The 22079-nt window shown below is 33.9% G+C and overlaps 1 protein-coding gene across 1 annotated transcript in view; it reads right to left on the bottom strand.

The window, feature by feature from the left end:
* The window catches only part of bru3 (CUGBP Elav-like family member bruno 3), a 385675-nt gene that overhangs the window by 116236 nt on the left and 247360 nt on the right, over positions 1-22079 (bottom strand). The window lies entirely within an intron of this gene.

The raw sequence follows: 22079 nt of genomic DNA, 5'->3' as shown, positions 1-22079 counted from the left end.
AAATCGATTAAAAATGTAAACACAAAAACATCTAAATGTAACGAATTGCTGTATATTTAAATAAACGACATAGGAATCACACGACTCCAGCGACAATTTCCGATGCGGTCTACACCCTAATGACACAGTGCGACGGCGACGATTTGAAAATAGAGACGGCGAACGAATCTACTGCGATCCGGATGCCGAATTATCGATGTTATTTAATTGTCTACATCACTAACATGTTACAATATCGATTTTACTGTCAAAGTATCGATTTTAAAGTTTATCGATTATGTTATTTGATTATATTTCGTTGTTTATTTAAAAATGATTTTGTATTGAACGCTTATCTATTAAATAAATCCGGGTAACTACTTAATACCACGCATACTACTCTAGATGGTGTTTATTCTATTATTTTCTTATTTTCACTTTTAATTCATATCTGAGTATATTAGTATGATCCTTCATTACTTTTAAAAATTAATATTCTTTTTTTGAAATGTGCGATGCGATAGTTTTGTTACTTGTGTCAACCCTACTCCGGGCGATATGAAGGAATTGATTTTTCCGGGTAAAAAATTTAGGTCAACATTAATTTTCATATAGTATAAAGTTTCAGTAAATAGTTTTCACAGGAAATGCCTAATATTTATACCTAAAGGCTGTTGGAAGCTCCGCCCATTTCAAGCAGCATATGTTTCTCTCTTTCCCTCGTTTTCAGCTGATAAATGAAGCAAGTAATATCGTTTCGTTTCACCTAAACTCTTGCAGAATTGTTTTTGTAAGCGAAGCTTACTTTTTCCTTGATCCTATTATGAAAATTTATCTTCTTTTTAGAAGTAGTTTTGAATTTTAATTTGCGGCTAGAATATTAAGTTACAAAGAGGTTGTATCTTTCTTAGTAATAAAGATTAGATCAATTGTTGACTAAAATTATAAAATGTTTTTACTTATAAAAGTACCATTGAAATTTAAGGCTGTAATAATTCCATTATCTTGAAATAAAGTTCATATTCTGCTGTCCAGGTGCGTTCCTATAGAGTTCTCAGAACTCTCTCTAGTGGCACTAGAGAATGGCCGAAGAGTTTTGCGTCCAGTCTAATATAACCTTGTCTTCCTTTCAAAAGATATTGTATCCCCCGATACCAAAAGAGGTCAGGTCATGCAAATTTGTATACGACAAGTCATTTTTGAATACATCATAATTTGTTGACGGTGTATCGTAAGGATCTTAGGGTAGACAGATCGGAGTAATTTAATTCAAAAGAGTCACGTTACTTAAACAATAAGTAAATCTAAAGTTCTTTATTCATGTGCACTTAATAGTCTTTCCATTTGTCTATTCATTTAATGTAGTCTCATTAAGATGCAGTCTCGAAACAAATTCAAAGATGCTGGTAAATGGGGTCCATTGTTTTGTATTTTTTTTATAAGAGTAGGGGCAAACGAGCGGCGGGAACACCGAGGTGATCAACGACAACCATGGACATCTGCAACACCAGAGGAACTGCAGATGCGTTGCCGGCCTTTAAGGAAATGGTATGCTCGCTTCTTGAAGGTCCTTAAGTCGTAATGGTTTGGAAATACCGCCGAGGAATAATATTATATGTAATTTAATAATAATCATATTACTAATTTATTTTAAAACTATTTCCAATGTGAATTTATATATTCAATAACATTTTTAAATACTAATATATTTACAATTATTTATAGTAAATTTTAAGCCGTAAAATTATCTGATATTAAAAAAAAAACAAAACATAATTTTTAAATAATAAATTTGCGTACATTTTGATGTTGCAAAATTGAACATATTTTTTTAAGAATTTAATAGAGTTTTAAAAATACTTTCCTATACTTTCATTTCACGATAGAATCCTGTATGTAGTTCAAAATTGGGGTTAATCCTTCATTGTTGTGCCAAGCAACTATTAGACAATGATTTACAAGTAATCCTAACGGATTATTAGTAGTATAACGTTATTGTTATGACGAAGCCTAAGCAAACAACACAAACAGGGCTTGACTTTGTGGTAAGTAGTGACGTAGAGGTTCTTAGATGCAATTCCACATCAACACAAATATTTGTACTATAAAATAGTTAGTTTTAGTTAGTTAGTTTGCTTAAAGATTATTGTATATCATGGTTTTGTTTTTTTTGTAAAATATTAGCAGATTTCTTTTTGGAAATTTACTAATATTTCTTTTGCCGTTCCAACTAAGCTCTAGGCTTATGCTAGGATATGGTTTACGGCATTAGTCGAATGGCGGGATTCGAACCCCCGACCTCGTGATCGGATATCGGTACCCTTAACCATTAGGCTATTGACGCTTTATGATGTTTAAATAAGATGATTTAATTCATTAAAATGGAACAAAATTCAATACTCTAATATATATATATACTGGTGTTTTCTTTGTTTTAAAAAAGTACAGTTAGCTTCGCTTATCTTGGAATTTGCCAATTAAGTTTATATTGATTCTTTTGTAACTGTATAGACGTACATATTGTTTCTCCAATTTAGTTAAGACAAACTAACAAGTGGAAGTGTCCCAACAATTATAGTCGTCCCGTAACGGTCAACTTTTTCCAACCCTCGTCACTCTAATTTTAGAAACATCTGTCTCCCTAAGAATTGTGCTGGTTTTAATAAAACATCGTATTCCTAATGTTCTCCTTTGTTTCAATGTTAATGATAATTGATAATTAAATAATTAAATTTTATTTGAAAAGAAAATAATCGATGACGCATTCGTATCAACATGTTTTTGACCTGTACATAATTTTTTTTTAAATTTTAACATTTTTATTTTTGTAAATTTACTAATATTTCTTTTACCATTCCAACAAAGGTATAGGCTTGTGCTAGAATATGGTTTACGACAATAGTCGAATGACGGGATTCGAACCCCCGACCTCGTGATCGGGTATCCGTACCCTTAACCATTAGGCTATTGACGATTTTCTACATGCATTTTTGATTGTACTGCGCTGTTTATTGTTTTAATAAATTTTATTTTCAAGCAATGATTATGTTATAGCTTGAATAGCTTTTGTAACAAGCGAATGCATAGCGATATTATTATGCAATACCAATGTATTTTTATGTTCAACATTTCTGTACGTAAACCGAAAAATAGAACACTTTTAAAATTTTCTAATACTGTAAATGCATGGAATGTACTTAATCCAGAAATAAAGACCTTTCCACATTAGGTAGTTGCATCTCATACATTTCACATTTACATAAAAGGTAAATTCACATCTTCCTTCCATAATGGAACAAGAATAGACCATAAACTTTGTACGCCGTCTCCGTGCAATACATTATATTCTGGGATGCATTGTGGCTGCATTTCTTATAACGGGTGAATTTTTCTCCATTGTTACAAAGTGAAAAGATGTGGTGAAACTCTGTCCAAATCATTTTAGCGGACAGTTAAAGAAGCTCGGACAAATCTTTTTAAATTCTGTAAAAGATTTGCAGTAATTTGAATACATCATCATTCGCTTTCAAATTTTTATTTCGAACTAGATGTCACCCGCGACTCCGTCCGCGTGGAATGAAAAAAAAATTAAATAGTTCTCCATGTTTCTAATAGACCAATAATTTGTAGAATAATTTCAAGGCCAAGATAAGATAAATCCGTTCAGTCAATCTCGAGTTTTAGCGAGACTAACGACAGCAATTTTTTTTTATATATACAGAAAGGCGTATAAACAAACCCTACAATACATTGACTTAGTTAGAATAATTGAAAAGTGCCATGAGATAAAATGCAAGGAAATTAATGAAAAATGACGTCATAAAGAAGCCATATTCATAGTGTCCATTTGGAAGGCACAAAATAGTAAACAAAACCGTCGCGCCCTGACTATAGATAGCGCGACACGACATGTGCTCCAATTACTAACGTTCGTAGATTCCTATCTGTTAGCAGCGGAATAATTTATCACTATTACTAAAGCAGTACACTAATGTACCCCCTTAACGAGCGCTTACACGTAGACTTTCGTCTCTCACATTAAGTCACTTCAGTTGATGCTCGGGACTGTTTCTAAACAAATAACTCATTCGATAACAGCCATTGTGTTGAATAGACGTGTTCAAAAGTGTCTCAACAAACTACATTTGTATTGTAATAAATGATATTTTAATTGAAATGTTATAAGGGTTCCGTACCTCATAGAAAAAAAAACGGAACCCTTATTGGATCATGTTCCGTCCGTCTGTCTGTCAAGTCCCTTTTTCTCAAAAACGCGTGAAGGGATCAAGCTGGAATTTATTTAATCTAACAACTATACATAACTAATTAAAGAAGAATTTATCGTCAACATTTTAATAAATGTTCAGTTTTTATTTTTTTCTGAATTATGGCGATCATTGCATTATTACGACAAACTACCAGGAAACCATCAAACGGGAATATAACACTGAATAAATTTTGAAAGTAATAATTTCAATGGTTATATGAAAAAAAATAATTCAAACATTTATTTTCTATTGAGGAAAACATTCTGCTTCGTACTGTCAATAGGACAATATTTATGGACGTTGAACGTAGTGTGAAACAACATGGCCGCCATCACGCTGTCAACTTAGATAAACAGCCCACGTGGTCAGTGTCTTGTGACGAAAATCGGAGTGTCACCGTTGCTGGGATACGATCGCACCAACATATCAGAAAGAATTATCCTATCCCTAATAATAGGCTTCTATTCAAACAATATTCAAATAGTTATGAGTTAACTATTAATGGACGTATAATAAAATGATAGAATGGGGCTAACAAATGTAATAAGTTAATGTACTTTTTATAGTTTGTTAACAAATGCCTGTGAAATTACTACAGTATTTCCAGTTAAAAATACTTCTGAGAACTCGCATAATTTGTGATTAAATTTGATGTTATTCATCTTAGAGGTTTATAAGATAAAAAAGTTCAAAGTGTATAATTGCTCAAATTCGTGTGCACACAAGATACAACAATGAAACTTTGACCGAAAGTGAAACACGCAAAATTAACACGTAATATTAAATTAATAAAGTTCACAGGTCGTTGCGGTTACGGCCGAGAAATTTCCGAAACAAATTATTAGCTTTTGTTGGAAAGTAAAACCGATCATAAATTACGAATCCACGGCCAATCCTGAATCAAAACAGAATTTATTAAGTTGGGTAATTTGATAAAATAACTGGCTCCGGGCCATGGGGCGTCGCCGGCGGTTTTGTGAACTAAAAGAATTTAAGACAAAGGCCGACTTTACCGCCACACTGGGAACTGCGGTCTGATTATGAATATAAAAAAGCGCGACTCGACATTGCAGTTAACTTTTATGAACCTGAAAATAAAAATCTTTAAGGGAACGTTGAGACGGAAACTTTTAAAATGCTTATTACATTGCTCTTTACTATAAAAATAACTTAATAAATAAAACATTTACTAGAATACATATGTTGTAAATAAATAAATACTTTATTCACTGACAATAGTACACTTTTATACAATACTAGCGGACCCGACAGACGTTGTCCTGTCTACACGTCTTTAATTTGAATAAATTAATATGAAGTTAATATTTGATGAAAATTGTGAATGTAAACCATTCCCAGATCCCCTTGAACACACACAAAAAATTTCATCAAAATCGGTCCAGTCGTTTGAGAGAAGTTCAGTGACATACACACTCACAGAAGAATTATATATATATATAAAGATTAAGTGTACTATCGTCCGGATATTTATTAAGTATATAATACAAACATAAATTTACGGTATGTATGTACTGTTTTATTTCTAGTATCCAACTGGATACGCAACTGCGTGTCAGGTTGTTCTTCAACTTATGTTTCTTCTACACCTTCTTATCGCACGCTTATACTCTTATACGCTTATGCCTTCTATAGGTGTTCTTCTATCTTTCCCATTTTTTTTATCATCCTTTTTGTCTTTTCCCTTCTCTGGGGTACCAATCCATGATGTCTTTAGTCCATTAATTGTGTATGTCCTCAGTGTCCTGTCAAATTCTCCAAAATGTTTATAGATTTTTTTATCGTTTATTTTAATTTTTTCTCTTTTTGTTAAGATCCTTAATCGGTCTCATAGGTTTATGCTCAGCATGCTCCGTTTCATAAGCCTTATATAGTTTATAAATTTTAAGTTGTTTCTGGTTATGGAACGCCAAGAGATAATCTTAACATTTTATCTGGTTTATTCCTTTTCACTCCGGCTTGAAACTAACTAAAAGTAATTTTTACTCCATATCATCGGCAGCAAAGTAAACCCTAAACTTATAAAAAATGAAGTCGCAAGCGGTACTGAGTAATGGGGCGTGGATGGAAGATTCTAAGTTCGACATCGGGTAACTGTTGGTAACAAAAACTTTTTATGTTGTGCTTACGACCGACCTTATAGTTTCTAAATCCATAACGCATATGTACTAGCCATTGGTATACCAAGGCAGGATATAATATAAATTTATAATATATAAGCTGGATAGAAACTGTTTTCTTTTATACATAACACAATACTATTCGTAGTTAAATATTTTTTATCGCTATATACGATTCAATGGAGTCACTTCGTTGGTCTATATGAATGGCAGAAACTTAACTAATACTTTAAGGAGCTGCAAAAGGAACATGGAAAATATTCACTCAAGCTTTGTGTCAATTTATTCTTAGATTTTTGTATAAGTTGTAGAGACTTCCAATTTTTTAAAAGAAAGCTTGGACATTGTTGCAATTATTTTCAAGATTTAATAATATTTATAAGGTAATTTCATTATTTGTAATTTAATTCTCAAAATAAACCAGTTATATTAATATAATATTTAAAATGAATTCAAATAATTCACTTAAAGTTTTTACCGAATAAAATAAATTATAAATAATATTTTTATTTATTTATTTAAAAACTGCATAGTATAATGTGTAATGTGTAAAAAATTGGGTTAAAATAAAACAAAATAATTAAATTTTATTAAAAATTTATTTCAATTCTATTTATTAACGAATACCGAGAAAATCTTTGCAATAAAATAATTGTTTGTGCTTAAATTATTTTACACAAATTTACTAAAGCACTGCCGTGGAAATATAAAACAAACATTATTATAATTTTCATTTCAATCTTCTATTTCCCTAAATCGTATTTTTAACACAGTTAAAACTTTAAAAACAAATCCCTTTCTCTTGTAAAAAAAGTTTAGTTTTGGTTTTCCTCAATCGAAAAAAAAATCGCGTCTTGATACAATTAGAGATTCATAAAACGGCATCAAGTTTCTGAAAAGAAAGAAAACAGAAAAATAAAAAGTAAAATAAAAGTGCATAAGAATTGAAAATAATATAAACAAAACGCGTAGCTTTATAAAAACAATAAAACTTATTGTTTATTTACTTACAATAAGCGGCGGCGGGTAGTCAACGTTCGCCGAACGTAATATATCTACGAGATGAACCATATGGACAGATGAATTAGTCCCAATTTTAAACGAAACGAACTCTGTTGATAAAAGCGGCGCTCGTACGTGACTTGGCGCTGACTGCGACACGTGTATACGCGACGGCGGCCGGACTGTGACTGAGCGGCGCGCGAAGGCACACGCACGCTGCAGGGGGAGTACGCACTCACGCAGCGACGACGGCCAATGGGGTGCGTGCGCCGCGCTCCCCCGCTCGCTCCCCGCGCCCGCGCGACCCCGCCCCGCGCCCTCAGCCACCTCACAATCGATGCCCTATATTGCATTAATTATTTAGGAAACACGCAATGAGATAACGCGAGGTGGCAGATAAGGGATCTACGCACACTTTAAATAAATCTCCTATTTTTTTGTCTAGTTTCTTCCTACCGTGATAACGTATTTTTCACGCCGTCACGTCGTTTCCCAAATCTCGGAGCAATTGTTATTATTTTTCACTTTTTATATGACCACGCTTTACTTAAATTGTAAACATTATTTCGTTCACCCGTCTTCAATAATGTTTTAAGATGTTTTAAGCTAAAATGACTTTATCAGCGACGTACGAAAACTATGGACTAATAAAAAAGTATTTTTGATTTTTTGTAACATCCTTTGTGTTTAAAAGGGAAAAAAAAGTTCACTGGCACAACATTATAATGACGTGATTAAATTAAATATGTAATCGACAGATAAAAGATAAGCAATTTTAAATTCAAAACAAAAAATCCCGCCGTCACAAGGTTACGTTGTTTGATTTTGATGAAGTGTCAAATGTGACATATTTAAAATGGCAAAAAAATCACACATATTTTATATTTATATATTACAATAGATATTAATAAAAATAACCAAATATTCTATATATAAATTAACACAAATTTACGCACACATATACATACATAATGTAGTTCGCATAGCAAATTATACCTTATTCAGTGTGCAAAGAAACTATATTTGAATGAATTTAACAAATCGTTTTCACACTAGATAAGATAGAGGTCAATGAACTTACAACTTACAAACCTCATTAAATCTATTGTTTATTTTTACAAAATCTTGAAGTGTAAGCGCTCTGCATTGAACGCCGCCTCTACACGAAAACTGTTCTCGTTCGTAACTATTTCATATTCATAAATAATTTACACAATTTAGAACAAACAGACATACAAAACAGGACTTATCTTTTAAATTAATTGACAAATGGAATTTATTTTAATAATTTACGTATTTGTCGTTTACAATGTGTTTTCGTTTGAGAGTCAGTAGCTCATTGTTTAAGCACTTGACTTGTAACCTGCAGGTCCTAGGTTCCCCCGAGAGGGAGCTGCCTCGGCAGCTGGCGCAGACGGGGCCGCGGACGAGAGCGAAAGCGTGCCCGTGGTCCCGTCCCGATGCGTTGGAGGAACAGAGGTTTAGTGGGTATGCCTCCGCTATGGAGCAGAATCCCACATAACTACCGCGTCCCCTCCGGGGCGCGGAGTATGCATAAAGCATTCCCCTCTGAAAAAAAAGGTCCTAGGTTCAAATTCTGCCATACTAATGTGTTTTTCGGTTGTCGTTTTACATATGTACATGGGACATATTTTGTAACTTGAGTAAACTGGTAGATTTGTGATTGTGGATATGGCAGATGGATATTAAGTTAATTTTGTTTAGGAAAGTTTTTTTTTTAAATTACCGAAGCGACCAAACGTGAACGCTAAGGTAATCAACGATGCCCATGGATATCCGCAACACCAGAGGAACTGTAGATGCGTTGCTGTTTTTTAAGGAAATTAATTTGATATAAATTTATTAAAGCACTATATAAGTTATATTTTATAAACAGGACTTTATTTTGGAAAAATAACTTACATCGTTTAAATACTCTTTAGTCAAAGGACGCTTTTGAAACGAGTTCGTCACAAAGCTTTTTTAAAGCTATTCTGATAACTTCACATCGCGCGTCGCTGGAAAATTTGCTTTTTAATAAACTAGCTTGACTTTGTCATTTTTACAAATACATATTTTGACTTTGTGTACGTACATACAGAGAATATTCTTTTTTTACTTTTAATAGCCAGTTTTTACTACAGAAAATATTTTTTGGTACATTTTCTTCGGTAATGGAATATTTAACTTAAAAGTAATTGTAAATGGGAAAGTTTAGATCGATGAATTTTTGTTCTTACGTATCTTCAGAATAGCTTAACAGATCTCGCTGAAACTTGGCATACATGTATACAATAGTCTTGAAGAACGAATAGGCTATTAATATTTTACTTTCGCGCGAACTGATGTCACTTGCACATTATAAAACAAAGTTTATTAATCTCTCTCAAATTTTCCTATTTTACCCTTTCCATTTGGTTAAGGTAAGGTATTAAAGAAAAGAAGCAATTAGTATAAAGAAAGATATAACATATGTAAAATAATTTATCCACATTATGCAAGATGTGTGCAGCCAGCTAATGGCCAGTGCAAGCATCAAGATGGGTGTCACCTGTTGTGCACGTGTCTTGCATTACTGTTGCAAACACTTGATGACATATCATAATCATTAAGATGCATCTTGAAAATAATTTATATAACCTAACTAATCTTACTAACATTATAAATGCGAATGTCTAGATTTTAAATTTTCAGTAGGTCTGAAAATCGGCTACTAACTACTTTTTAATCCCCCGTGAACGGAGTCACGAGCGACAGCTAGTTTTTTTTATAAGTTTCACTATGAATATAAAGAGAACAATTAGATGTACTCTTAATGTAATATTTAGAGAATAAACTTAAAAACTACCAACTAACCAACTTATAAATCCAGCTAAACACTCACGTACATTCGTCCGGTGAACGACAAGCCGCGTCCGCGAAATAATACCAGTCCCACTCACCCTGATGAAGGGCCCCCGATGGCCTCGAAACTAGTCGGTGCCGCCACCAGACGAATATACGTGAATGTTTAGCCGTTTCTGTATAAGTTTTTTATAATGTCTCACGAAAGTTTGAATAATTTATATTGAAAATTTTTAATAATTTATTTCAATAATTTCTAAATATTATAAAGAGTTAATTAAGTTATAATCTTTGAAGCTTATTGTTAAGTTTATAAAATAACAAACACAATTTCTATTCAGGCAGTAAACAATATTGATTTAAATTTGATAGCAGAGTATTTGAAGCAGTCAAGTTAAAGCCTTTGTAAGCGGCTTGCGAACAAACTGTAGCCCAACAAGAAACTCCCATCGAGTATCGGACATACATGATTAACACTTATTACATACCCTTTAAGCTGTTTTATAATAAAACTTACTTTTAAAACTTATTTTGAACTTGTACTTAGTTTTTTTTTATAGGAGAAGGGGGCAAAGGAGCAACGAATCGCCAAGTTATTTGAAACTTTGGATAAAAACTGTATTACTAGAAATACAGACAATGTTTTGTTAAACAAGGTTTAACCGTTTGACGGCTGATGATCGATTATTATGGATGTTAAGGTGGTTAAAAAAAGACTATATTTTATCCTTAAAAATGTATCACCAAAACTGCTTCCAGTATGTATCATTTTATTTCAATAATCATGATTTCTGATATCAGCTAGCGATAAAAGGGTTAACGTATGCTTAAGTTAAAATATAAATTAAACACTATTTGTTATGGTTAGGCCGCAATAGTTTTAGGTAATTCTAAATAATTTTTAGTAGTATTTAAGTTAAGGATTGTTACAGGTTCCAACGGACATGTACTGAGAATCAGCTCGGAACGTTGTACAGCTAAGCGTCTCTATAGCTACAAGTTCGCACGTATGCATATTGAAACATTTACGACCTAATTCGGTGACCTAAACATCCTTGACTGTATAGTTAAACTCATATCTGACACGTCATGTCTTTTTATTTGATTTGTATTCAATTTATTTGAAGCAATATTTCATCTACAGAGAGCTTTGAAAACATTTAAAAGTTACATAACAAGTGACGTAAGAATAAAAGTTGTTTATTAATTTTACGAATGAGACAAGAGTGATGAAATTAATTTGTGAGTTTCGCGTGACAAGCAATCATTGTAATAAGTTAGAGAGAAGCAAAACAATGAACATAAGCTAAGTTGATATAACGCCCACCTTATTTGCAGGCGAGAGGCGGTGCCTTGGAACACTTCCAACGCGCAAAGAGGAGGGACAGGTGCCTGATTGACTAATAACTTTGAAAAATACTATCTAGGTTGTTGTTCTCAAAAAACATAAAATTCCAAGCGAACAAATATTAATACTTAGTCTAGTTTTACTGGAAATATGAGAAGATAAGTTATTTAAATCTTTTATGTTGCTATTAACTTAGTTCGACTTAAGTCAGACGTTAAAGATATAAGACGTGGTCAGTTACTATAACAATTTTAAGCATTAAATTAAAAGTAAAATATTCATTCTAAAATAAAAATAAACCTTGACTAAAGTACTCGTGGGTGGTCTTTTCAGAGAATGAGTCATGTTTTACGATTCGGATTTAGTTGGCCGTTACGTTTATTAAATCCGACTACACGGGACTTTGGCTTGGAATTGATACTAGCTTTTACTGGGGGTGTGCTATAAAAAATCAACCTAATGGACAATACCTTGGAGCTCTGTATAATTAGAACGTAAGGCTCGTAGCGTGAAGTATATTATTTTATCAAGACTTTAATTTGTGTAGTAGAAGCTACGAATTTGCTACGGGAGTATACTACGAATACGTAGCGTTAAATTTTGTATAAGGTATAGAACAATGCAACATGAGTATTCATATTGTGAAAATAAAGAATCACTCAAATGAATTCTTTCCGTTCAGATTTACCTTAAGAGGTTTTAAATGTTAATTTTTGGAATAATAAAGAGACGTTTTGTACTTTTGAAGAAAAATAAATCGTTAAAAATACTATATAGAACATGCTGGAAATTAAATCAAATTGGTACAAGCATATTTTTTAAAAATAAAATGATATAGTAATTGAAAGTCAGCGTGGTGCAGTAGTCGCGGCTTATGAATATATTCGGAGTCCAAAGACAGCGCGAGTTCGCTGCCCGTCGTCATATTTTATTCATTACTCGATCAAATGAAATGGAATGTGATCGAGTTTGAAAAATATAAAGTTTTTACTTAATTGATACAGGATGAATTATTTATTTGTGTTCGAATTACGAACTCAAAGGTAGAGTTTTGACAGTTGTTATTTAAGGATACTAAATAACCTTGGGTTATATAGTTTCATTAAATCATCAGCTCACTATACGTCCCCATCGAGGGGCTCGGAGCCTACCCTAAGTAAGGGGTGACTAGGCCGTAGCCCACCACGCTAGCCAAGTGCGGGTCGGTTGACTTCACTCATATCTTTCCTTAAATATGAAACATGAAAACTTTGTTTCAATAATGTAAAATAAATTTATAACGCAGTTATGTAATTTTTTATGACACCTTACTAATATTATAAATACGAATGTTTAGATGGATGGGTGAAAGGATGTTTGTTTGGAGGTATCTCCAGAACGGCTGCATAGATCTTGCTGAAATTTGGCATAGATGTAGAACATAGTCTGGAAGAATACATAGGCTACTAAGTTTTTTTTTTTAATTCCACGCGGACGGAGTCGCGGGGGTGAGCTAGTAAAGTATATTTAAAGATGTAAAGTAGGCGTATAAGTATACATTAATCCATATCATTGATTCTAAAATTAGCTACACTTTGAGTTATTGATTAGTAATATTTCTTTTTGTGACGTGTTTGAACTGTAATAGTTCTTTGTCGTTTCACTTTTATGCCGCTCTTTATTCGTTAGAGGCGTTTCTATTTTAAAGGTCATCTATTGACGCAGCGGGACAAAGGTATTTCCACTGAAAGCAATACGGTACGTAAGTGCCTTCGCTGCCGCGGACAATCTATACCAGAGAAGTTAATTGTAACAACATTGAGGTTTTACTCTGTCTATTTAACTGCGAGTACTTACTTTGACCCAATTGTTGTAAGTGTAAAAATGTTTTCGCTTTTGCGTCCTTTTTTTTTATTCCTTCAATATAACTAAAGAAAGAAATAAATTAATCATTGATTTAATATTAATGACGTACAAACAGATAAAACATTTTTTTAAAATTTATATTAATAGTCACTAGTAATCAAACTTGATATTCTGTGTACTCTTAAGTGTATTTTATAGCTAAAATATTCTGAACAAAATTTAATATTAAAAACAGTATTTTATTTTAGTACAAAATCACACACTAAGCAAGTGTACGTCGACTCAGTTATTGATAGCGTATTATGTGTTTATAAATTTTAATAAAGCTCGCAAAGGCTCCGAGGACCATAAAAAGGCAGAAACAAGGCAAAAAATGATACGCATTACTCACAGAGCACTGGCTTAATACAGAAACAAGCTCTCTCCCTTTAATATCTGTGCAAGAAAGAGGACGTAATTCAGAGAGACCCCTCTAATTTGAGGGGGTCTCAGACGACCCCCAGTTTTACAATTTGATTGACCCCGTGCCCTACTATAAATTTATCGGTGATTTACAATCTGTCATTACGTGAATCAAACGGCCGTGCAAATTAAAAAACGTACTAATTGACGTCAGACGATTAAATTTCTAGCAGACTGCCTTTTTCTCGTTTTTTTGCTGTGCAATTTGTATAGCGCCGGTTTCTATAAAATTTCGAATCAATAAACAAGATTAATTTTTGATATGAAAATGTTAATCAATAGAAAAGGTGTTCAATGAATCACGATACGTTGTTTTACAAAGTTTGATAATTTGAAAAAAAAAATAGCAATTTAAAGACTTGTAAACCACAATAAAGGTAATATATGAAACAGTTATTGAACTGTTTAGGGTTATCATTCAATTTTTGATTGCCCAATTTTCACGTATACTTTTCACTTTATATAAATTCGCAATAAAAACAAATAGTAGGGGTCTGTAAAATCGCCGCTGCAGGAATTAGTCGGTCGCTTTTAGTGGCTTCGAATAAGGTGCCTGAAGGTTTTATGGCGGAGGTAAAAGAAGGTATGCGAGAGGTTTTATGTGGATTTGAAGAAATTACCTTTCGCAGGAGTCGTCGCTACAAAACGGTCCAACTTTTGCTGACAACTCTATACCGCCGAGCAAAAATTACCTACGGTTCATAAAACGTTAACTTAAGCTTTCCTTTTATCTTTAAAGTTATTTATTTTTTTCTTCTAAGCATTTCTTCTTATAGTATTACTCCCAAGAGCTGCTTCTATCTTATGTTCGAAGTTTCATACTAAGGTTAAACATATGTAGGTGTTTCTATAGAGCTATTATTTTTTATATCATACGTTGGCAAACCAGTAAGCGGCCACTTAAATTCGCCGAAATAGCGAAGCGACCGCTGCCATCTGCAATTACAGATGCGTTGCCTACCTTCATAGACGAAGGAGAGGGTGCGCAGAAAGGGGATATTTCGCCTTCCTGTTATTGAAGAAATCGGAAGGGAACGTGGACTAAAATTATTCCTCCGGCCTGCACGGAAACGCGGAATTGCTTCCACTTCACGTCTGTCTTCTGTGTGGTGGTTAGCATCAAATGTAGTTGTTGCTAGGGTCCACTGTCGTTATATATGTTAGTAAATTTAAAAAAAAAGTAAGATGGATGATACTATAAGTTTTGAAATTATCAATCCTTTGTCGAATTTCCGAACACGCGTTAATAGAATTTTTCTACATTCGTATACAAAAATGTTAAGTTTTGCGAGAAGATTAGCGTCAATGTAAACAAAAGAATAACATATTAAGTTCATAACAGTTAATGTTAGTTGCTCCGCATAATAAATACAAGTGTTAACAAATACTGGCCAGTGAGATGGGGAAAGATTTTATTACCTCTCGCGAGCGATATTTCGAGGGAAAATAGCTCAGTTCTTTGATCGTGTTTGGGGTATATACACCGAAGGCCATTAAAACTTTTTTCTATAGCAGTCAAAGTTATAACAAGCTCCATGATCGACGGATAGGTCCTTTCAGTTAACGAGTCTACGTAGTGATGACACCTTGTAGCAGGGCGCGCTCCTGACCTTTTTCAGATAAAAATCGATGCGGTATCGAATTACATGATATTAGTATCGACACGGGGATACTTATATGATAAGCTTTTTATTACTTTGTAGATATCATAGTGTGATTTTTGTTAGCAATAAATGAGAAAATTTCTATTGTGTTAATTTAATTAAGTTATCTATTATGGTCATAGTAGTTTATATAATATGCGTGCATTTTAATAAAATATAGTTTTCATGACTTGATATTGATCCTAACCATTGAAAAATGAGCGTCGGTGGCTCAGTGGTCAAGCACTTGACTTGCAATCTGCAGGTCTTGGGTTCGAATCCCGCCATGTACCAATGTGTTTTTCGATTTTCCGATTTACATATGTACATTTATCCGACGTTCTTACGATGAAGGAAAACATCGTGATGCAACCTGCACATATCTGAGAAGTAATTCAAAGATATGTGTGAAGTCAACCAACCCGCACTTGGCCAGCGTGGTTGACTATGGCCTAATCACCCTGAACTTAGGGTAGGCTCCGAGCCCCTCGGTGGGGACGTATAGTGAGCTGATGATGATGATGATGATTGATTAAATAAAATAATTCAATAATAAAACAGTTGCAGGTACCTTAAAGGACATTGAGTTATCGAGTTCACGAAACGTGATAATTATTCTTGAAATTGCATCTTTCATGTAGATATCTTATGATGAAGTAACTATAAATACGGTAGGGTAGACTCGCATATCGACCCATTAGTTGGTTAGAGCGTCGTGCTAATAACGCGAAGGGCGCGGGTCCGATCCCCTCATGGGCCACGAAACCTTTTGAGTCGTGCAGAAACGCAGTGTAGAGGGTTCCGGTGCGTTCCTTTGGAGATTCCGGGGCCCTCGCAGTTGCACCTGAGGTTGGCCACCGAGGGGGTGAGTTATAATCTCACATAACCCTGTCTTTCCCCCAAAAGACAGGGTATCTTAGGAAGATTCCCCCCCCCCCTCCCGATACCAAAAAAAAGTCTAGACTCGCATCAGATTATTAACATAATTTCCGGTTCAATATAAGGAATAACTCGACCGCGGGACACACATTAGAGTTTTTAATAGCTTTATTCGCAGTTCGTGCGAACGAAGTGGCACTCAAAGGCTACTGTAATTACCACTTCTTAAATATTGGTACAACTTTTGAAATGACGCAAAAGTTTAAATTAGTTTGTTTAATACAAGAAGAGGAATCGATTCGAAAAGTTCTTAGCATAGGTTAATTAGTTTCGTGAATTTTCGCGAAATATGTTTAGCTTTTGTGGTGTCTTTGCTTAAACTCTTTAAATGAATGCTAAAGTCATTTCTAGCTTTTCTTTTTAAGTAATTTAGTAATTGTTACAATTGAAATTATATTAAATTAAATTATAATTTTATTTTATTTTTTAATGCAGAGATAAGGATCAGAAAAATTAAAGTCTTAAATAACACACCAAACTAGTAAAATTCTTTTGAATAACACCTTTCAGTATCAATAATTCAATATTCATCTCGCCGAGAGTTCATGTCGTTTGATTTGTAATAAAAATACAAACGAGTTGTTACGAGTACTGAGCGCGCTACGTGGTTACATCGAATGCGAGCGTAGGTAATAATGTAACTCGTAGCAACACGCACTACGTGTTAACTCTACGTTGTTTTGTGAGCCACTTTAATTTAGCTTCATTTTAATAAAACGGCCGTCGTGTGCCATTCAACACGTGTGCGCCGGTGTCGCGAGATCGCTCTGAAATTGCGTCATAAAATATGCTGACATTGCTTCGTTAGAATGTGTGATACTGAAATTTGAAATTCCTAAACAATGTGTTAAATAAACAAGTTGCATTAAAATATTTTTTTAATCGTACTAATATTATAAATGAGAATGTTTAGATGGATGGATGGGTGTTTTTTTGAAGGCATAGCTATAGAATATAGCTTGGAAAAACACATAGACTACTAATTAAGTTGTCTTATAGTCCCACGCAGACGGAGTCGCGGGCGACAGCTAGTATCACATTAAACAGTATTACAGTCGGTTTTAATGGTTAATCGCGATGGACTGACGTCATGGTCAAGGTCGATAGGTCAACGTAAGGAACTAATTATTTGTATAGTTCGGAGATACCAACATTTAATATGCGATGATATTATTTGCGATTACTTATTCGTGTGCTAATATGTTTATGTAAAATATTTTAAAATAAAACAAAACCCAAAAAGTTGTAGTGTGTGCAGGGTGCTTTATATTCATATGCGCCTGTAGAAATGGCGGTCTGCGTGCGGTGTCTTGTTGCTTTTGAAGAATCGTGCAACTTATTATGTGGACGTGTACGAATGACGCACGGCGTTTTTTTTCTTTCTCCGCCAGGACGTGGTATTTTGCGGTTGTTAGCAGAATTTTGAAAAAGGAATACGCTCCTTTTAATAACGGTGTTCTTCTTTTAAATCGGAACGTCTGCTCTGAATAAAATTCAGATTAAAGTTTTAATACGATTAACGTGTTTTGTGTTCGTTTAATAAATAGCGCTTCTAAATTCAAATATTAATTCTGCATCAAACTTATTTAATAGATATATCAGATACTCCAATCGCAGTCGAGCGCAGGATGATAAACAAAACAAGCATTGAGACGGAATCGAACCTAATACCTGCTAATAACGTTACGCGGTTACCATGGCGACGTACCGAGATCCCTACAAAGTGGAATTAATCCACAAGTATGAGCATAAAGACAAATTTAATTAGAGGCTGCTTGGAACACGGCTACGTAGCGGTTACGATTCCAACATCTGAAATCTGACATTAAACTGATAAGGTACCTATGTACTGCGGTGGAAATGGGAAGCGAATAACGAGGGATAAGATGATTTCCTTCTTCAAAGAATATCAATAAATCGACTATATTTTAACCTTCATATCGATTGTTTATATTATTCTGTTTTTTAAAATCTATTAGATGTTGTTCTCATTAATATTTAATTTATAATACGAGACTATTGACAATGTTGGAGGCGTAGCAGTAGAATGTTGGTGCCGCAGTTGTTAAGCTGTGAACCGGACCAAAATCTATACGTCCAGATTTGATCGGCGACATGTACCAACATGTTTTTTTAATTACATATGTACATTTAAGTATCGTTCTTACGATGAAGGAAAACATCGTGATCCACTTTTGGACATATCGGTGAAGAAATTCAAAGAAGCAATTCTAGGTTGGTAAACTATGTCGCACTGGTCCAGAGTGGTTGATTATGGTCTAGTCAACCTTAACGTAGGTAGACTCCGAGCCCTGGATATGATTGAGCAGATGACAACTATTAATATATCTGAGTTTAATTCTTTTAAGTTTAATATTTTTTAATAACACTTTTCGAAGTAGTAAAAATTTAATAAACTTACGTCTGCAATCTGTCACTTACTCAAATTGCATGAGAATAAAATCTTGAATTCTCAAACGTTATTGAAAAGATAGAATTCCGATTCGACACATGGTTCGTATTTTAAAAATTAATAACACGAAGCTCATTCGTGTATTAAACTATTGAACTGTATTAAGTTCTCGTTATAACACAATAATTATCTAATTAACAATCGACTAATTGATAATTACGCGAAGGCGGCTTATCTTGAGATATAATACGCTTTGAATGATGACACGGCGTATACTAATTTGCCTCCTGTATTGTGTAAGACGGATATACGTCGGTGTAATACGTATTGCAATATCATCACTTGCTAAATACAACTGAACATATTAATCCTTAGTCCTTATTAGGCTTAAATTTTTATTCTTATGTCATAATTAAGAATTCGAAAACATTCATTACTGACAAAAATATCTTAATTGCTACTACACAAAACATATTGAAAAATTTATTTTACTAGATGTCGTTCGTGACTTTGTCCACGGGAAGGTAAAAAAAAATTTTAATTGCTAGCCTACGTGTTCTTCTAGATTATGGTGTACATCTAATCTGAATTTCGGCGAGATCCATACAGCCGTTCTAGTGATTCCTTCTAACAAACATCCATTCATCCCTTCATCCATCCGTACATGCAATAATTTGCATTTATTATACTAGTAAGATATGCTTAAAGAAAAATCCAATATGAAGAAAACAACATAACAAAATTGCAACGTGCCAAAAATAAAATGTGCAAAATTTACTCGATTCTGTTGCCAAAAAGTTTGCGAGTGCGACCCCTTGTCCTTATTACGGACGCCTAACGTCCATAATTGGGATTTTCTACTACTGCATGAGTCCGTATTAGGAACAGAAGTCCGGCATGTCATAGCGGGCCGGACCTGTTCATTCGAAAATGAAACCAATTAAGCTTGCGGTCTAAGTGAAAGGCTGAAACGTGACTTAATTTTTTGGAGATTTTGAAAAGAAAAATATATTTAACAGTCCTTGTAATTAAAGTACGAGCTAATAAGTAAACTAACGTTTTGTTGTAAAGTTAAAGGAAGTACAGACCAATTTTTATGGTGATAATTAAATTAACCTAAATCATTTGTCCTTGAAGATAATAGCGCCGGTACGTGTAATGCTTTATTTCTAAAACGCGCCATGACCAGAATATGCCTCTTCTTTTTGACTTGTATTAAAGCTGTAAATCAATAAAACCTAATCTTGCTTCTTAGTTAATAATATAAATGCGAAAATTTAGATGGATGGACGTTTGTTAGAAGGTACCTCAGGAATGGCTTAACGGATCTCGCTGAAATTTGGCACAGATGTAGAACATAGTTAGTACATATTGGGTACTAATTATTTTTTTTAATTCTACGCGAGCGGAGTCGTGGGCAACCGCTATTAAAATGATAAAGTTGGAAAATATCGCTTCTTGCTTTTTCATTGCAACACTTCCTTTGAAGTCCGCCAACGTCCGGTGTCGATCGTTTTAAGTGTTGACTTCTTAGCCTTTTATGAACTTAACATTTTCGTAATGAGAAAATATGAAGTTGTTGCAACTTTCGCTACGATGTAGTTAAACTTATATTGCAGCTAAATTTTCTGATAAGCAATCTATTAAAGAGTTAAATGAGAACATATATGTACATACAGGATACATCGAACTTGGTATGTTTCATACCGTTTGGAATTTTTAAATATTTGTTGGACGCAAAACTTAATATTGTTAAAACCACACTGTTAATTCCATTCATATTTTCTTCAATTAGTATTTATAATGCCTAAAAGTTCTGACCTATCTGAATAGACTTTCAGCAACGAATTCATAATCATAAAAATGCATTGCATTTAAATTTTGGTTACCCTGGAGCGACGCAGCGCGGTAGTGGTGTGATTGATTTTTAATTAACTTCCCGTCGGCTACGCCAAATTGATGGGTGACCACTTTAGTAGCTCTCATTTCATATATAGCAATATTACGAATATGAAAATAACTCATAGCGGAACATATAGTATATTTGATAGACATATAATATAGTAAGGAAACGTACGGTATATAGTAGAAGTATATGTTCATTTTATTGTAGAGTTAAAGTATAAAATTGCAAAGAATGTACAAACTTTACTCATGGTCATTGTTATTGGTTATTACATGATCTATAATCACTATTGATATTTAAATCCATGTCTACTTTTGGCGTTGCCATAAAAAATAACAAAAAAATATTTTCTCCGAATTTCCGTATCGTGCCAGCGGGCTGACGGCTTTTCGAACGCAGCGAAAAATCGAAATTCGTTGTTTTTAAAACCAAACATTTTCTCATTTTATTCTGTTGTACGTTTCTAAAAGAACTTAACCGCCGTATGAAACAATGCACTCGTCACGGCGGGGTTTTTGCGGGATCCTATTAAATTAGAGATAGTAGTGAATAGAACATTTTGCCTCTAAAACTGTAAATGTAGCTCCGGAGCGCGCATTGTCCGGCCGCACTCAGGCACATTTCCCAGGCTCATTGTCTGTCACTGTCGCGTATGCTATTATGCACTGGAATTATATTAAATAATATTTTCGAAAAACATTTGTACAGTGGACGCCGTATTTTTAAATTATCAACGTCCCTTGAACGAGAACAATGGGTTAAATAAATCTTTTACAAAGTAAACGTTATATTATTTTACGGCGGAATACTGTTAATAAACCAAATTATGTTTTAAATGTTTTGCGCAAATACTATGTGAGAAATTATTACTTATACAATTAATAAACATAAAATAATTAGTGTCAATTGTATTTAGTACTATGTGTTTTTCGATTAACGATTTACATATGTACATTTATCCGACGTTCTTACGGTGAAGGAAAACATCGTGATGCAACCTGCACATATCAGAGAAGAAATTCAAAGATATGTGTGAAGTCAACCAACCCGCACTTGGCCAGCGTGGTTGACTATGGCCTAATCACCCTTAACTTAGGGTAGGCTCCGAGTCCCTCGGTGGGGACGTATAGTGAGCGGATGATGTATTTAGTACTATAACTAAATAGATCATGATGAGCTAATCAGACGTCTGGGTACGCACACACGCAATTCAAGACACTACGGATATAGATTCGTACAGGATTAAAAGATACATATCTTGGCAAAGAAAGATCATCACAGATAAACTGAAC

This window comes from Papilio xuthus, unplaced genomic scaffold, assembly GCF_000836235.2.
Source record: "Papilio xuthus unplaced genomic scaffold, Pxut_1.1 DF828952.1, whole genome shotgun sequence".
NCBI classification, from domain to species: domain Eukaryota; kingdom Metazoa; phylum Arthropoda; class Insecta; order Lepidoptera; family Papilionidae; genus Papilio; species Papilio xuthus.
This window is presented reverse-complemented; position numbering and strand designations above follow the sequence as displayed.